The following is a 14910-nucleotide window of genomic DNA, read 5'->3' as shown; positions in this document are numbered from 1 at the left end:
TTACTATGTATTTATTAATAAGAAGTGGGCAAAGTAAAGTTTGCAAAATTTAGTTTCTCTAAATTTTTGCACAGTGACTGCAGCTGGCTATGGGTCAGGGCTTAGTATAACAAAACCTTGACTGGAAGGCACTGTAGAAAGGGTATACCTAGTCTCCCAGTCTGCAGTTCTGGCTGCCCATCATCTTGGCCTCTTGAGGTACATTGCAGTATGAAGGACCTGTTTGAGTTGAAATAGACTTCACTGATTTATTGGGATCCTTAACAAAATTGTTAGTTTGTATTATGAGAAGAAATAAGATTTCCTCCCCCTTCCCCCCATTTTATATTGACTGTTTGCCAGAAAGGATTTTCTTCTGTTTTCTTTTTTTTTGGAAATGGAGTCTTGTTCTGTCTCCCAGGCTGGAGTGCAGTGGTGCGATCTTGGTTCACTGCAGCCTCCACCTCCCGGGTTCAAGCAGTTCTCCAGCCTTAGCCTCCCAAGTAGCTGGGACTGTAGGCACACACCACCACGTCTGGCTAATTTTTGCATTTTTAGTTGAGACTCGGTTTCACCATGCTGGCCAGTTCATAAAAGTCTAGTTTCAAACTCTTGACCTCAGGTGATCCACCTCGGCCTCCCAAAGTGCTGGAATTACAGGCGTGAGCCACTGCGCCTGGCTTGTTTTCTTGTATTCTTGCTAGTATATGGTTTTTCTACTCTAATTACATACTGGCTTTTGTACTACATCACTAAAGGCCCAAACCATTGAAGATGGAAAATTGTACATGCAGGCTGATTGCCTGGTTAGCCAACACATGGCTGATTTGCTTAAACTGACTAGTATGTATGTGCAGCCTCCAACTAGATCCTTAAAAGGAAAGCCAGGTCAGTTATCTTGAAAAAATCACATGTGTCTGGGTATGGTGGCTCACACCTGTAATCCCAGCACTTTGGGAGGTTGAGGTGAGTGGATCACGAGGTCAGGAGATGGAGACCAGCCTGGCCAACATGGCGAAACTCTGTCTCTACTAAAAATACAAAAATTAGCTGGGCGTGGTGGCATGCGCCTATAGTCCCAGCTACTCGGGAGCCTGAAGCAAGAGAATCACTTGAACCCAGGACGCAGAGGTTACACTGAGCCGAGATCACGCCATTGCACTGCAACCTGGCAACAGAGCGAAACTCCATCTCAAAAAATAAATAAATAAAGTAGAGAGATGGTACGTATTTTAAAGGCTGGCCTTAAGCTTCAGTAACATTGTCATTTCGTGACCTTTGTTGTCACAGCTGTACCCTGACCTGACAGGAGTTACTACTTTGTTTTTTTGTGGGGCAGAAAGCAAAACCTGGTGTTGTGACTGTTAGCCTGATAGTTCTTAGGCAAGGTTATTAGTAAGAACAGACACAAACCCCGATGCATGGATTGTGCATTATTTTGTAGACAAGTTAGCTTCCTTCTGTCCCTTTAACAAACTTGCAGCAATTACCCTCCCTTTCTTTGGGGTTCAGAGTGCAAGCTAATTTGTGGGTAGATGAGATTGCAGAAGAAAGGATGTCCATGGTGTGAACACTGCACATCCGTCTCCAGTGCCCAGACCTGTGCAGCCACTACTCCCCTGCTGCATGCCATGCTGTCGGGTTGCAGATTTGCACACATAAATTCCTCAGGAAGAGTTTGCATGTGCATCACCTCGCATTATTCTGTACTGACCGAACAAGGGATTTTCAGCACAAAAGGATGACTTCCGAGTAGTGGTCTGTACGTGTACTAGCAAAGGCAATGGTGATCTGGCAAACAAAATTGGTTTCTGCAGCTGTAATTGAGCAGGAGCACTTGTATTATAGTATTTAAATAATCCTGGCTAATCTCTCTTTAAGCAGAGTAACTCTTCCAGATTTTGTCTTTTTATTATTGAGGCTGGCTGTATTTTCTTCTACTTTTTCCCCCTGTTTTATAGCAGTTAATTACTCCTGTGATTATTATGCAAGAGGCATTGCCCTTGAGTTAAAATTCTGTTGTTTCATAAGCCTGTTAAAATAACCGAGTATTGTTTTATGAACATACACTAATCTGAGATACTGAAAAGCTTTGCAACTAAAAAGCAAAACAAAAACCCTACATTAGTCATCTAGCCATTGTTTGGATGTTTTGAGTTGATTTTTTTTATGGTGCCTCTTTTAGCTTGGAATATTATGTTTACTTTAATCCGAGTCTAGGCCTTTTAAGGGGTCCTTAAAATTCAAGGTCAGAATGTGAATCCCTTTGACATCTATTTCAGGTTTATAGGACCTTTTTGGTTGTGATTACCATTTTCAATACGATTGTATAAATGAAGTTAACTTTTGTCAGAAGTTAAAATGGAGGTCATAGGAAGTTAAAATGGAGAAAGTTTAACTTCTGTCAGAAGTTAAAATGGAGAAATGGCTCTCCTATTTCTTTCATTACCCCATTGAAATTCACCCCAATTTCTGGCCACAAGAACATGTGAAAGGAACCCTGTTCTTTTCCAAGAGACAGTATTCCTCTCTGTCCTCACTGTTGATTAACTAAAGTCCCAGCCACCTTCCCTCCTCTACAGGCCAAGACCCACCTTGAATCTCTTTTCAGAGCTGAGTGGCATAAATACTTGTACTGTTTCTGCTTCTGTTGATGTAATGGCTATGGGAGAATTAAAGGAAATGCTAATTCGAGCTCCATTCTTAGGGGAATCTGGTATATATTACATCCCTGCTGATTGGAAATGATCTTCATCTCTGGTTGGACTGCATTGTCTAGAAAAATGTTAATGGCTTACAATTCTGAGCAGTTTATAGTGTGGCTCTGGGGTTAAGAATTCTGTGGTTTGAAAAAAAATAAATATTTTGTATTCTCACATGTCATTTCAATGTTGTGACTATGTACTAAATGCAGTAAGACTGTGGGTATTCTCTTAGAGTGTGTTTTGTTAAACAGATGGCAATTTACTCTCATTAGTCCTGCTTGTCAATATTACAGCCATGCACTTCAGGATAAATTATTCAAATGTGAAGTCACGGAGAACTATGGCTACTAACAGGAATGCTTATGAAAAATTTGGAGGGCAAGCACAGGCAGGAGGCTTTTGCCACTCACTAGCACAGCCAGAGCAAGGATGAAGCAATGAAGTCTTGTGCCTGGTGGTCATAGTGAGCTCCGCACAGGGTGTTCTGTATATCACCTCATTAATCCAAGGAAAACAAAATGGTGGATGAAACTCCTATTGACCTGATACAAAGCCACTGACTTTGGCTCTTGATCTTTTGGTGGATTTTGAATTACTCCTTCTGTATTAGGGTGTATACTATCACTCTAAAACATTGTGGTAAATGAAATAAATCTTGTACAGATGTTCTTGGCCTTGTTATGTTATAAATCCTGTACAGATGTCCTTGGCCTTAACACCTGGTTCACTGGAAATTTGTTATTATATAGAACATTTGATTTTGCTTATAGCATATTAATAACACCTCATAAATGACAGCTACACTGAACACATGTCTGTTACCACAGTTACCTAGCCTGCAGGGTGAGTGTTGATCTTGACGTCTGTACCAATGCTGAAAAACCAACTCTGTGTGTAACAATATACGTATGTGGTCATGTCTATTCCATATTCATATATAGTATGGAGGATATGGATAGCAGTGTATTTGTAGTTTTTCTTTTTTTAACACTGTTACAGTTTCTTTTGTGGGCCTTTAATCAACTTTTGGACGTAGGGTGTTTTTTTGTTTGCATTGGTACTGTACTTTTTTATAACCCATTGTGTTTTCTTGCTGTGAAATTAGTATCATCCCCTAGGTTATTTATAACCTTACTTTCTGGTTTTAGTTTCTCTTGCTGTCTCTCCAGAAGTGTCCTTTCCTACAGTGTTCTCAGAACGCCAGTTCTCATTCCTCTCATTTTTTTTGACCTCAGCTCTGTTGTGATATATCTACTTTTTGGTTACCACATATGGCAGAATTCAGTGACTTTCTGTTTTCCTTTGCATTTAAATCACCTGACAATTTTCTTTTTCACTCCCCTTTCCCACAGTTAAGTAGGGCGCCATTTAAACTTTCTTCCCTTTAGCCGGTTTGCTTTTTACTACGTACAAAACTTTTCTACTAGAACCAGCTAGTGTGTGTGTGTGTGTGTGTGTGTGTGTGTGTGTGTGTGTGTGTGAATTTTATTTCTTCTATTGGCCTGTTTCTCAGTAATCCAAAATTCTAAAATACCTTAAATATCAAAAAGCATCATAGAATGAATATCACACATATTAATAGAATCTGAGAGCACCTAGCTTAACTAGTTGTATTCTTGGGTTGTTTTTTTTTAATCGGTTTCCCTTTATTAAGCCCTTCCCCTCCCTAAATTGTTAAGCCAGAGGGCATAACGATTCAAAACTATCTAGTAATGTACCTACATGTCTAATAGTATACCTCAAAATGTACAAAGAAAAAAATGACTCACACCTGTCATCCCAACACTGAGAGGCGGAGGTGGAAAGATTACTTGAAGCCAGGATTTGAGACCAGCTTGGGCAACATAGACCTCATCTCTACAAAATTTTTTTAAAAAATTAGGGCGGGGCATTAGGGTGGCTCACACCTGTATTCGCAGCACTTTGGGAGGCTGAGATGGCAGAACATTTGAAGTCAGGAGTTCAAGACCAGCCTGGCTAATATGGTGAAACCCTGTCTCTACTAAAAATACAAAAATTAGCTGGGCATGGTGGTGTACGCCTGTAATCCTAGCTACTTGGGAAGCTGAGGCAGGAGAATTACTGCACCTGGGAGATGGAGGTTGCAGTGAGCTGAGATCGCACCATTGCACTCCAGCCTGGACGACAAGAGTGAAGCACTATTTCAGGCAAAAAAAAAAAAAACAAAAAAACCAGACCGCAGTGGTTCTCGCCTGTAATCTCAATAATTTGGGAGGCTGAGGTAGGTGGATCACTTGAGGCCAGGAGCTTGAGACCAGCCTGGCTAACATAGTGAAACCCTGTCTCTACTAAAAATAGAAAAAAAAAAAAAAAAAAATTAGCCTGGCCTGCTGGCACACACCTGTAATCCCAGCTGCTCAGGTGGCTGAGGCACAAGAAACACTTGAACCCAAGAAGCGGAGGTTGCAGTGGGCTGAAATTGCACCACTGCATTCCAGCCTGGGCAACAGAGTGGGAGTCGGTCTCAAAAAAAAGAAAAAAATAGTTGGGCATGGTGATACTTGCTCATTATTCCAGCTACTTGGGAGGCTGAGGCATGAGGCATAGCCAGGAGAATTGCTTGCCCTCAGGAGTTTGAGGCTGCATTGAGCTATGATGACACCACTTAATTCCAGTTAACACAACAGAGACCCTGCCTAGGAAAAAATTTAAAAGAGAAAACTACAAAAGGGGAAAATGAACACAACTACAAGGGGAAATCTACCAACATAATAGGCATTTTCAACATACCTCTCTCAGTAATTAATAGATCTTGCAGAGACGGAATTATGAAGATTATTAAGGACATAGAAGATTTAAGTAGTACAACTAATCAGTTTGATCTGATGGATACACACACACACACACACACACACACATACATATATATAAAACATGTTGTACCCTTCTGTAGGAAAACAAGCATTTTTTGCAAACCAAATCTAACAGTGTATTCAAAGTATAACAAATGACCAAAATGGATTGATCTCAGGAAGACAAGATTGGTTTTTTAATGTAATTAAGAAATGCAGTTTATAATGGGAACAAAAAAATATACCCTAAGAATAAATTTTAATAAAAGGAGGAAATGATTTTAAAAACTTAATGGACCTAAATAAATGTAGAGGATGTAATGGATAACACTCTATTACCTAAATCTCAACTTTTTCTCCAAATTGCAATTTCAATAAAATTCCCAATGATTTTCACTGTGGAACCTGAGAAGTTGATTCTTGAATATAAATGGAAGAACAAAGGGCCAAGGCTATCCAAGACCCTTCTGAATGGGTTGTGAGGGGAACTAGCACTACCAGATTCTAACACTTACTGCCAAAGATGGTGATTAAGCAATGACTTTGGAGTAGGGAATAATTTTATAAATAAGATAGAAAATGGAGACTATCAATTAAAATGTAAGTAATTTGGCTACATTGATCCCAAGTACTTTTATTTACCAAGCATGCCATAGGGTGAAAAGAGAAGCCACATCTGGAATAAGATACAAATATTCGCAATATATACATAACTGCCAAAGAGCACCTGAATGCAAATCAGCAATGAAAACAAATCAGGAGAGATGGACCCCAAACACAAGCAGTCATTTCACAGAAGAAACAGAAATGGCCCATCAGTGTAAAAAGATGTTCAGTCTCATTAGTTATCAGGAAATGCACATTAAAACCATGGATACCATTTCCTCGCTAACAAGTTGGCAGAAATTATGGGAAGTCTGAGAATAACAATCTGAGAGATTATGACAACAAACCTTCACCTGCTGTTGTTGGCATGTGAATCTGTACTACTTTGGAAAACAGTATTATCTAATGAAATTGAAGACAGGCATCTCTCTTATAGCCCACTATTTACACTTAGAAAAACTTATGTGCATGTGTACCAGGAAACATGTACAGGAATGTTTATAACAGCATTATGTGTAATAATTGTAAGGAAAGGGGGGATCCAAATGCCCATCTACTGAATAGTGAATAAATAAAGTGTATTTATGCAGTGGAATTCTTTAGAGTGGTCAAGGCATCATAACACTGTGGGCTTCAAAATGGATGCATCTCAGAACTGTCATATCAAGTGAAAGAAGCAAGTCAGAAGAATAGAGCCAGCCTGGGTACCTTTATATAAAGTTCAAAACCAGGAAAAACTAAGTATATTGTTTAGAGACTCATACACAAGTAGTAAAGCTGTAAAGGAAAGACAGTTATCAATGTTCAGGAACATAGTTTCTTCAAGGGAGGGTAGTGGAGGGGCATGAGAATAGAGGGGAGAACAGGGCTTGTAAACACTTGCTAATACAAACCTTTGGACCATTCTAAACATGCCAGTTCTCTGAGTTAATGTATGTTCTGTGCAAAGCCAATTCAGATAACCAACAGTATTTGTTTATATAATCTAAAAACTTATGGAAGTATGAACAGATGAAAATAGGAAACACTCCATTGAAAGTGAAAGAAATGGAAGGAACTTGCTGTACCAAAAAATACATCACTTTTTAAGTGCAATTAAATTAAAGCAGTTATGCTTTAAACAGACAGTCAATGGAAAGGTTTAGAAAATAGAAAAGAACTCGCATTTAGAATTTAGAGTACACTAAAGGCAGTTTTTGAAATTGTGCTGTTCATGGTGAATTATTTAATAAAAGATGCTGGTGTAAGTAGAGAACATGAAACTGATTCCTGTCATATCATTCACCAAGAGAAATTCCAGGTGGACTAAAAGAATGTCACACAAACTAGAAAATATTTTTTTCTTGGGGTTGGAAAAGTTCGTTCTAAGGACACAAGCAATGAAGCAGAAAACCCTATGTAAACTCACCTGCCTTTAATGCTGTAGTGTGTACCACTGTGTGTGTGTATGTGTGTATACATAGACACATATATTTTAAAATGTTTAAATTTGAACATAATGTTACTAATAATATAAAACAAAAATAGAAAATCAAAAAGATGAGGTAAAAGTTTAAAAATATTGTTCGTGTATTTGTGGTTAAAAAACCTTTGCTCGCTCTTAAAAATTTTTCTTTTAGAGAGTCATGATTAAAAATTCTTGTCATTTTTGAAACTCCTAGTTTTAATACTTTATAAAAACAACTTATTGTTCTTGTCTTAAGGTAAGTTTATTTTAATGCTTGGTTTTAATGACTATTGTAGCTGAAAAAGTCACTTCATTAAGATCTGTGGATCCAAATATGGCTGTGCTTACTGAAAACATTTTTGAGTTTCATCCACCAATTTTGCAAAAGTGTTTGTTGAAATTTTTATAATAAATTTTCATACTTTCCAGTGTCAGTAACTTGTTTTTGCTGAATAGTGTTGCATTTTTATTTTGCTAACAGATGGGTTCAAAACCTGCTGCAACTTATTTTTGAATTTCATTTCCCAAGTTTGTACACTTTGAAGAGTTTTTATAGGTGACAATTTTTGGCGACATGTTTTCATGAATTCTTGGTCATCGTTAGTATGTTATCTTTACCTTGAAATGTCAGGTTAAATCGGTCCATTAAAAAAAAAATACCTTCTAGATTGCATATTGCTTACAGACACTTGTCACCACAACAAAGACTAGCACATTCAAGCCGTTTTCATCAATTAAAAAAAATGACCATCTTTATGTTTTTAAGAATTTTGCTGTGAGATGATAACCAGCACATTAGGGGGTTAATTTCCTCATCTCATAAACTGTGGTCAGGATGCTCTCTGTATAAGATAATGAAAATCTAAGTCCAATTGGCATGTGGAGCACACAGATGACAGTATTCTGGAAGAGAATGGTGCCGCTGCTGCTCCCTCTGTGATACAGAGTTCTTGGCACTCCTTTGAGGATTCCTCACTGACTTGCATGTGCTGCCTGACCACTTGACATGCGGGCTCTGTGTAATGTATTGGTAAGACTTCTTTACTCTTAAAAACGTAACTTAGGTTTTCTTCCTGTACCTCAGTGGATCATCTTGTTCACTTTGGATATCACTGGCTTAAACAATTAGGAGCCAAGCACGATGGTTTACATTTGTAATTCCAGCACTTTGGGAGGCCAAGGTGGGCTGATCACAAGGTCAAGAGATCGAGACCATCTTGGCCAACATGGTGAAACCACATCTCTACTAAAAATGCAAATATTAGCTGGGCATGGCAGTGTGTGCCTATAGTCCCAGCTACTTGAGAAGCTGAGACAGGAGAATGGCTTGAACCCGGGAGGCGGAGGCTGCAATGAGCTGAGATCTTGCCACAGTGCTCCAGCCTGGTGACAGAGTGAGACTCCAACTCAAAAACAAACAGTTTGGGTACTTATCACCTCACAGAAGTCCCAAAGTTGGGCAGTTCCAGGGCTGATAAATACAATAGCTAATTGATGTCAGGACCTGGGTTTCTTCCTACTTTCTGCCCTGCCAGCCTCAGTATGTTCACTTTTTCCTCAGTGTCGCTTCCCTCAAGGTCTTTACTTGACTGCTGCAGTTGTCAGAATGACAACAACCACTTGAAGGAGAGGGCCTCTTCCCCAGCATGTTTTTTTTAAGAGCAGTGACACTTCCTGAAGCACACCAGCCTTTTTCCCTTCAGTTTTCATTGAGGAGGAGAGTTGGGATAACTAGGAAAGAGAGTGGGACTGCCAGGGTAGACTTAGACTAAACAGATCGCCCCTCCTGGGCGCACATTGGCGTAAGGAGGTGCAGCTGTCTGAATAAAGCCTGGTCTCAGGACGGTGAAATGGAAGGATGGCTGCTGATGACTCGTAGTTGCCTGAGGCTGCTACAGGGGTCTATGACAGCTGTTCATCGGAAGCCTCTGGGAGATGGGAAAACCAAACTTTGACTCACATCAACTTTGTTTTTACACACCAGTCTTTCCATCTGCTCTTCAGGATGAACCAGTGTGCTTTGATTTGATGGTCATGTTAGACCATTTCTTCTAGAATCTATAAACAGCACAGAATATGGTCACCCTCCTGACTAGAATAGCCAGGGAGCTATGATTAAAGAAGACAAAGAGCTTGTACTAACATAGGCTAAAGAAAAAGTCCCTGGCTGCAAAGGAAAATTTTGTCTTGGGTATGTCCAGTTCCACCCATAACAAAGCTAAGCAGGTTGGTGGTATGTAATAAGGTGTTGGGAAGCAAAAATAGGGCCATGCCAGTTGAGACAGTGTTTGGTGAACAATCTTGTTCCTAAAAGAAGACAGGTCAGAGCGCACTGGAGAAAGGAAATAGATGTCATCTGAGCACAGGTGACAGTGACAACTGCTCTTCATGGGATACCTGCCTGCGTGGCAGGTGCTTCATGTACCTCTTAGGAACAATCCAGTGAGGCAGTGATAGCACCACTCTACAGATACGTGGTGAGCGGTTCTGACGCAACCCCAGTGACTGCCACCCCCTCATTCAAACCCTTATGTAGTCCCCTCACCTTGAGTATGGGTGGACCCAGCAACTTGCTTCTAAAAAAAAAAGGATGTGGCCAAAGTGATGGGCTGTCACTTCTATGAGTAGGTTACAGAAGACTCACATCATTTTGTTGGTGTTCTCTCCTGGGCTCTCACTTGATATGACAGAGAGGGCCACCTGGCAAGGAACTGAGGGTGGCATTCAGCCAACAGCTACCAAGGAACTGAGGCCTTCAATCTAACAGCCCAAGAGTATCTAAATCCTGCTGGCTCTGGGTGTCTCGAGTGTGGCTGAATCAGGCTGAAGCATGGGCCAGTTTGTTTTGTAGATGAGACTGGAGGTCAGAGTGGCTCAGTGACAGTAATTCTGTCTGATCCAGATTCCAGGATGAGCTTCTATAATTCAGTCACCTCCCACCAGTTCCCTCCCACAACACAGGGGAATTCAAGATTAGATTTGGGTGGGGACACAGCCAGACCATGTCAAGTGACTAATCATCATTTGCTGTTCAGAGAGAAGGAGGTTCAGGCAAAGGTCAAATAGACTCAGGGCAGCTGAACACTACTGCAAGGAGAGATCATCCTGGAATCTGGATCAGACAGCATTTTGACTCCACCATTATTAAGTCACTGAGGTACACTGACCGTCGGTCTTCTCATCTATAAAACAAACTGGCCCATGGTAGTGAACACTGTTGCTTGAGCCTGTGTGGCCACGTTCTTTTCATTACAGCCTGATTGAACTTGGAATGGATGTTGGTCCCATTGAATGTTGAGATGATTATGACCCTGGCTGACACCTTGATTGCAGCCTTGCAACAAACCTTGAAACAGAACATAGCTAAGCTGTGCCCAGATTCCTGACCCAGGGAAACTCTGAAATAACTGTGTGGTGTTTTAAGCTACTAAATTTTGGGAGTTGTTACACAGCAATACAACTATTGCAAGATGAGGTTTCCCAGATGTCAGATTTTAATAACCTGCCCCAAATCACACAATGGAAGATTCAAACCCCCATCTACAAGGTGATTTGTTTTACTGCCCAGTCCTCCCTCTTGGCAGCCTCCAGCGCAGGTGAACACTGGGCTGCGGGCCACTGTTAGACGCAGTGCTGTTATTAAGACCCCGCTAATCACACCTCCCCCAGCAGTGGTGGTGAAGCCATCCATGACCATACTCACCCCAGAGGGGAGAGAGCCTTTTCAGCTGGGCTCCATGAATAGAGCTCTGTAGAAAAGGGTGTTTAAATAATTTTTGTCACTTTTCCCAAAGTGACAAAAGTTCATACACACACACACGCACTTATAGATGCACATGAGCAAAGTTACATATATAATGCATGCCTTAGGGTATCAGGGCTGTCCAGCTGGGCAGGCCGCCTCAGGCAGGGCCCAGGAGAGCCCTCATGGGCAGGAGACACAAAGGACCTGGAGAGTCAGAGGTGAAGGGAACGAGCAAGGGGCAGAACTGGGATACTGATCAGGACTTTGGAGAGGCAGCACGGTGCAATTGAAAGAGTGGACACCTCAGACCTGAATCTTTGGGGCCTGCTGGCTCCAGGCCCCGTTGAGTCGTGCCTCCCTGGGCAGGTGACTCAGCTCTCCGAGCTTCAATTTACTCTGCTGTAAAACTATAGTACTCGTGCTTTCAGTTTTTCCCTAGCTTGATGTTTCTAAGCCTTCAGATTGCGGAATAACAGCAACTACCACACTGTTACTGCTCCCACTGACTAGTTCCTGAGTGCTTACTGTGCGCCTGGCACTGTACAAAGCACTCTATGCCTATGGTCTCAACTCACGACAGCCTCATTTTCCATTGAGAAAGCTGGAACTCGCAAACATGAACAATCACTGGTCCTGAACAATTGCTCACTGTCAGTGGTTGGTGTAAGGGCTTCAAGTTGTCACTACAACACACAGCCTGGCACAGAGCAGGTGCCAGTGAGTGCCGAATTCCTCCTTATGGCAGCAGATCAGTGTGCTGCAACATGGTCCAACTGCCTGGATGGCAGAAGAGTCCAAGAGGCATAACTTGGACGCTTTGTGCCCAAACAGTGTCATCCTCAGGAGAGCCTGTGGACTGTCTGAGGGTCTCTTCTGAGGGTGTGTGTGGGCTGTTAGCAGCATTCTCTGTTGGGCACGGCTCCCTAAACTCTGGGTGGCCTCTGCAGACAGAGCCCAGTCTATTGCCCCAGCATGTGGGAAGTACAAGGCCAGAATTTTGGAACACATTGTGGGGAGAGGTACTCAACAGGGCTGTGAAGAGCAAGATCTCAGCAGGACCATTGACTCCTTAAGGTCAAATAACGATCCAGAAAACACAGTTGAGTTGTGTATTAGTCCATTTTCATACTGCTGCCCGAGACTGGGGAATTTACAAAAGAAAGAGGTTTAATTGGACTTAAAGTTCCACGTGGCTGGGGAAGCCTCACAATCATGGTAGAAGGTAAGGAGGAAGAAGTCAACATCTTAAATGGATGGCAACAGGCGAAGATAAAGTTTGTGCAGGGAAACCCATTTTTAAAACCATCAGATCTCTCATTATCGCAAGAACATTTCAGGAAAGACCTGCCCTTTCTTGGGGGAACTGCTTCTCTACGTTCAACATAGTCCTGTGGGTATGTGGTGGGGGGAGGGTGTTGGAGACTGCTGGTGAAGGAGTCCTGCCTTCCTCAGCCAGCAGATGGGAATGTAACCTGAGCCAATCAGGCCCCTGTCCTGGAGCTGGATTATGTATGGGACAGTTTAAAATCTGCAAAAGGCAGGAACCAGCCCTTCCCAAGAGCAGAGACACCTGGAGCCAGTGCTGGGGCTGTCTGATCCTTGGCCCCCAAAAGGCTGCAGCACCTCAGTGGCTTTCCTTTTCACTGTAAGGGGTGAGGGTTAGTGTTTGCTACTTGCTGCCCACGTGCCCTAAGACCCCCAGAGGATCATCTGGGTGTTCTTGCTTTCCATGTGTCCCTTCCCCGTAAGTGAGGTCTTTGTTACCTGCTTTGAGCATTTCTAAAACAAAGTGGTAAAACAAATGAATACATTTAAGAGATGGTGGCTTGCTCCTTTCTTCCCTCTGCATTTTCTCTCTGCAAAAAAAGCGGGAGACTAGGCTGATCCCCAATCTAGAGTTCCTGGGGTGGAGTGCCCAGGGACACAGTCCCTGTGATGGTTAATATTGAATGTCAACTTGATTGGATCGAAGGAGGCAAAGTATTGCTCCTGGATGTGTCTGTGGGGGTGTTGCCAAAGGAGATTCACATTTGAGTCAGTGGACTGGGAGGGGCAGATCCACTCTCAGTCTGGGTGGGAACCATCTAATCAGCTATCAGTGAGGCTAGAATAAAAGTAGACAGAAGAACATGGAAGGACTAGACTTGGCTGAGTCTTCCAGCCTTCATCTTTCTCCCGTGCTGGAAGCTTCCTGCTCTGGAACATCGGGCTCCAAGTTCTTCAGCTTTTGGACTCTTGGATTTACACCAGTGGTTTGCCAGGAGCTCTCAAGCCTTCAGCCACAGACTGAAGGCTGCATTGTTGGCTTCCCTACTTGTGAGGTTTTGGGACTTGGACTGGCTTCCTGGCTCCTAAGCTTGCAGGCGGCCTGTTGTGGGATTTCACCTTATGATGGTGTCAGGCAATACTCCTTAATAAACTCCCCTACATACATACATCTCTTCTATTAGTCCTGCCCCCCTAGAGAACCCTAACTAATGCAGAGCTTTTGATCACTGGTGGCCCACCAGCACGGAAACCCAGGTGTCCTCTTACACTGACTGGCATTGCAGGGGTCCTTGCCCAGCTCCAAAGCGAGCTGCATGACCAGGCCCGGGTGAATGAATGCCTCTTGCTGGCACATCTCTCAAAGCCCTGGTCCAAACCTTTTAATGGACTGCAAAGCACCGCTGGCAACATCTCTCCCCTGGACGACCATTTGTAAATTGCTTTCGTCCTGATGCCTGATGGGGTGAAAAATGCATTTTCCATCTCCAGGCTACAGCAGGTGGATTTCTGCCACCACCACAGTAGGAGCTGACAGGGCCATCCTGGCAGCCTTGGCCCTGGCCCTCAGCCTGTGAGAGGACTGGTGTCCTTCTGGGAGGGGGTGGGCAGGTAATGGGCTCTGTTTGGGGACCCTTGCCCACACACAGCAGGTTCTAATGGCTAGAGTGATCAGCGGCGTGGGTGGCCCTTGGTTTACTGGTCACAGTATCTGCTGGAAGGAACCCTCCCCTCCCACTGTGGCCTCACTGGGTCCTGAGCAGGACACGGAATCCCAGGCCTGTTTTTGTTCTCTAAATGGGCCCCCGCTGCTTTGTGCCTGGCATCTTATTTCTCACGTCCTTGGGGGCGGTGCTGCTTCTCCCTCCACTCTCCCTGCCAGGTTTGTTGCTGTGTCCCACCGGGGCTGTCTGGCTCCAGGGGGGCATCAGGTACACTGGTGGTACTGGCTAGGCCAGTCTCCCTATTGTCCTCAGGGCCATTCCCTCTGACGCTGCTGCTCTGCCAGCCTGGGCCTAGCCTGCAGCTGTTGGGGCAGCACCATGTGGTTTGCCTTCTTAGAGGAAGGCGACAGAGGTGGCAGCCTTCCGAGTGAGACAAGGAGGAGTGAGAGCTGGAAGCTATCACATCATCTTCCTAGGGTTCAGTGTGGGTGCCAGTTAGGAGCACTGGCCTCTAAAACTCTGCCTCTGCCTGCAGAAGTCTCCATCCCCCACCCATAAGCTGGGGATGCCCTCTACTAGAAATGGGTTAGCACTAACATTATGGAAAATGATAGTCGCTACGATTATTTAGATGACTTTTCTCCTTAAAGGAAAGCAGTTATCACTTAGTAGGTATTGAAAAAAA

General features: G+C 43.2%; 1 long non-coding RNA gene across 1 annotated transcript; it reads left to right on the top strand.

Moving 5' to 3' along the window:
- Positions 1–5218: 5218 nt before the first annotated feature.
- LOC116554010 lies at positions 5219–13110 on the top strand. Its single transcript, XR_004270010.1, has 2 exons — positions 5219–8096; positions 8897–13110. It is a non-coding gene; the product is annotated as an uncharacterized LOC116554010 (long non-coding RNA).
- The last annotated feature ends 1800 nt before the right edge of the window (positions 13111–14910 follow it).

The sequence above is a fragment of the Sapajus apella genome, unplaced genomic scaffold (genome assembly GCF_009761245.1).
Source record: "Sapajus apella isolate SASKATOON/1434 unplaced genomic scaffold, GSC_monkey_1.0 scaffold13, whole genome shotgun sequence".
Taxonomy (NCBI): domain Eukaryota; kingdom Metazoa; phylum Chordata; class Mammalia; order Primates; family Cebidae; genus Sapajus; species Sapajus apella.
Note: the sequence above shows the minus strand (reverse complement) of the source record. Positions and strands in the feature narration are given on the sequence as shown.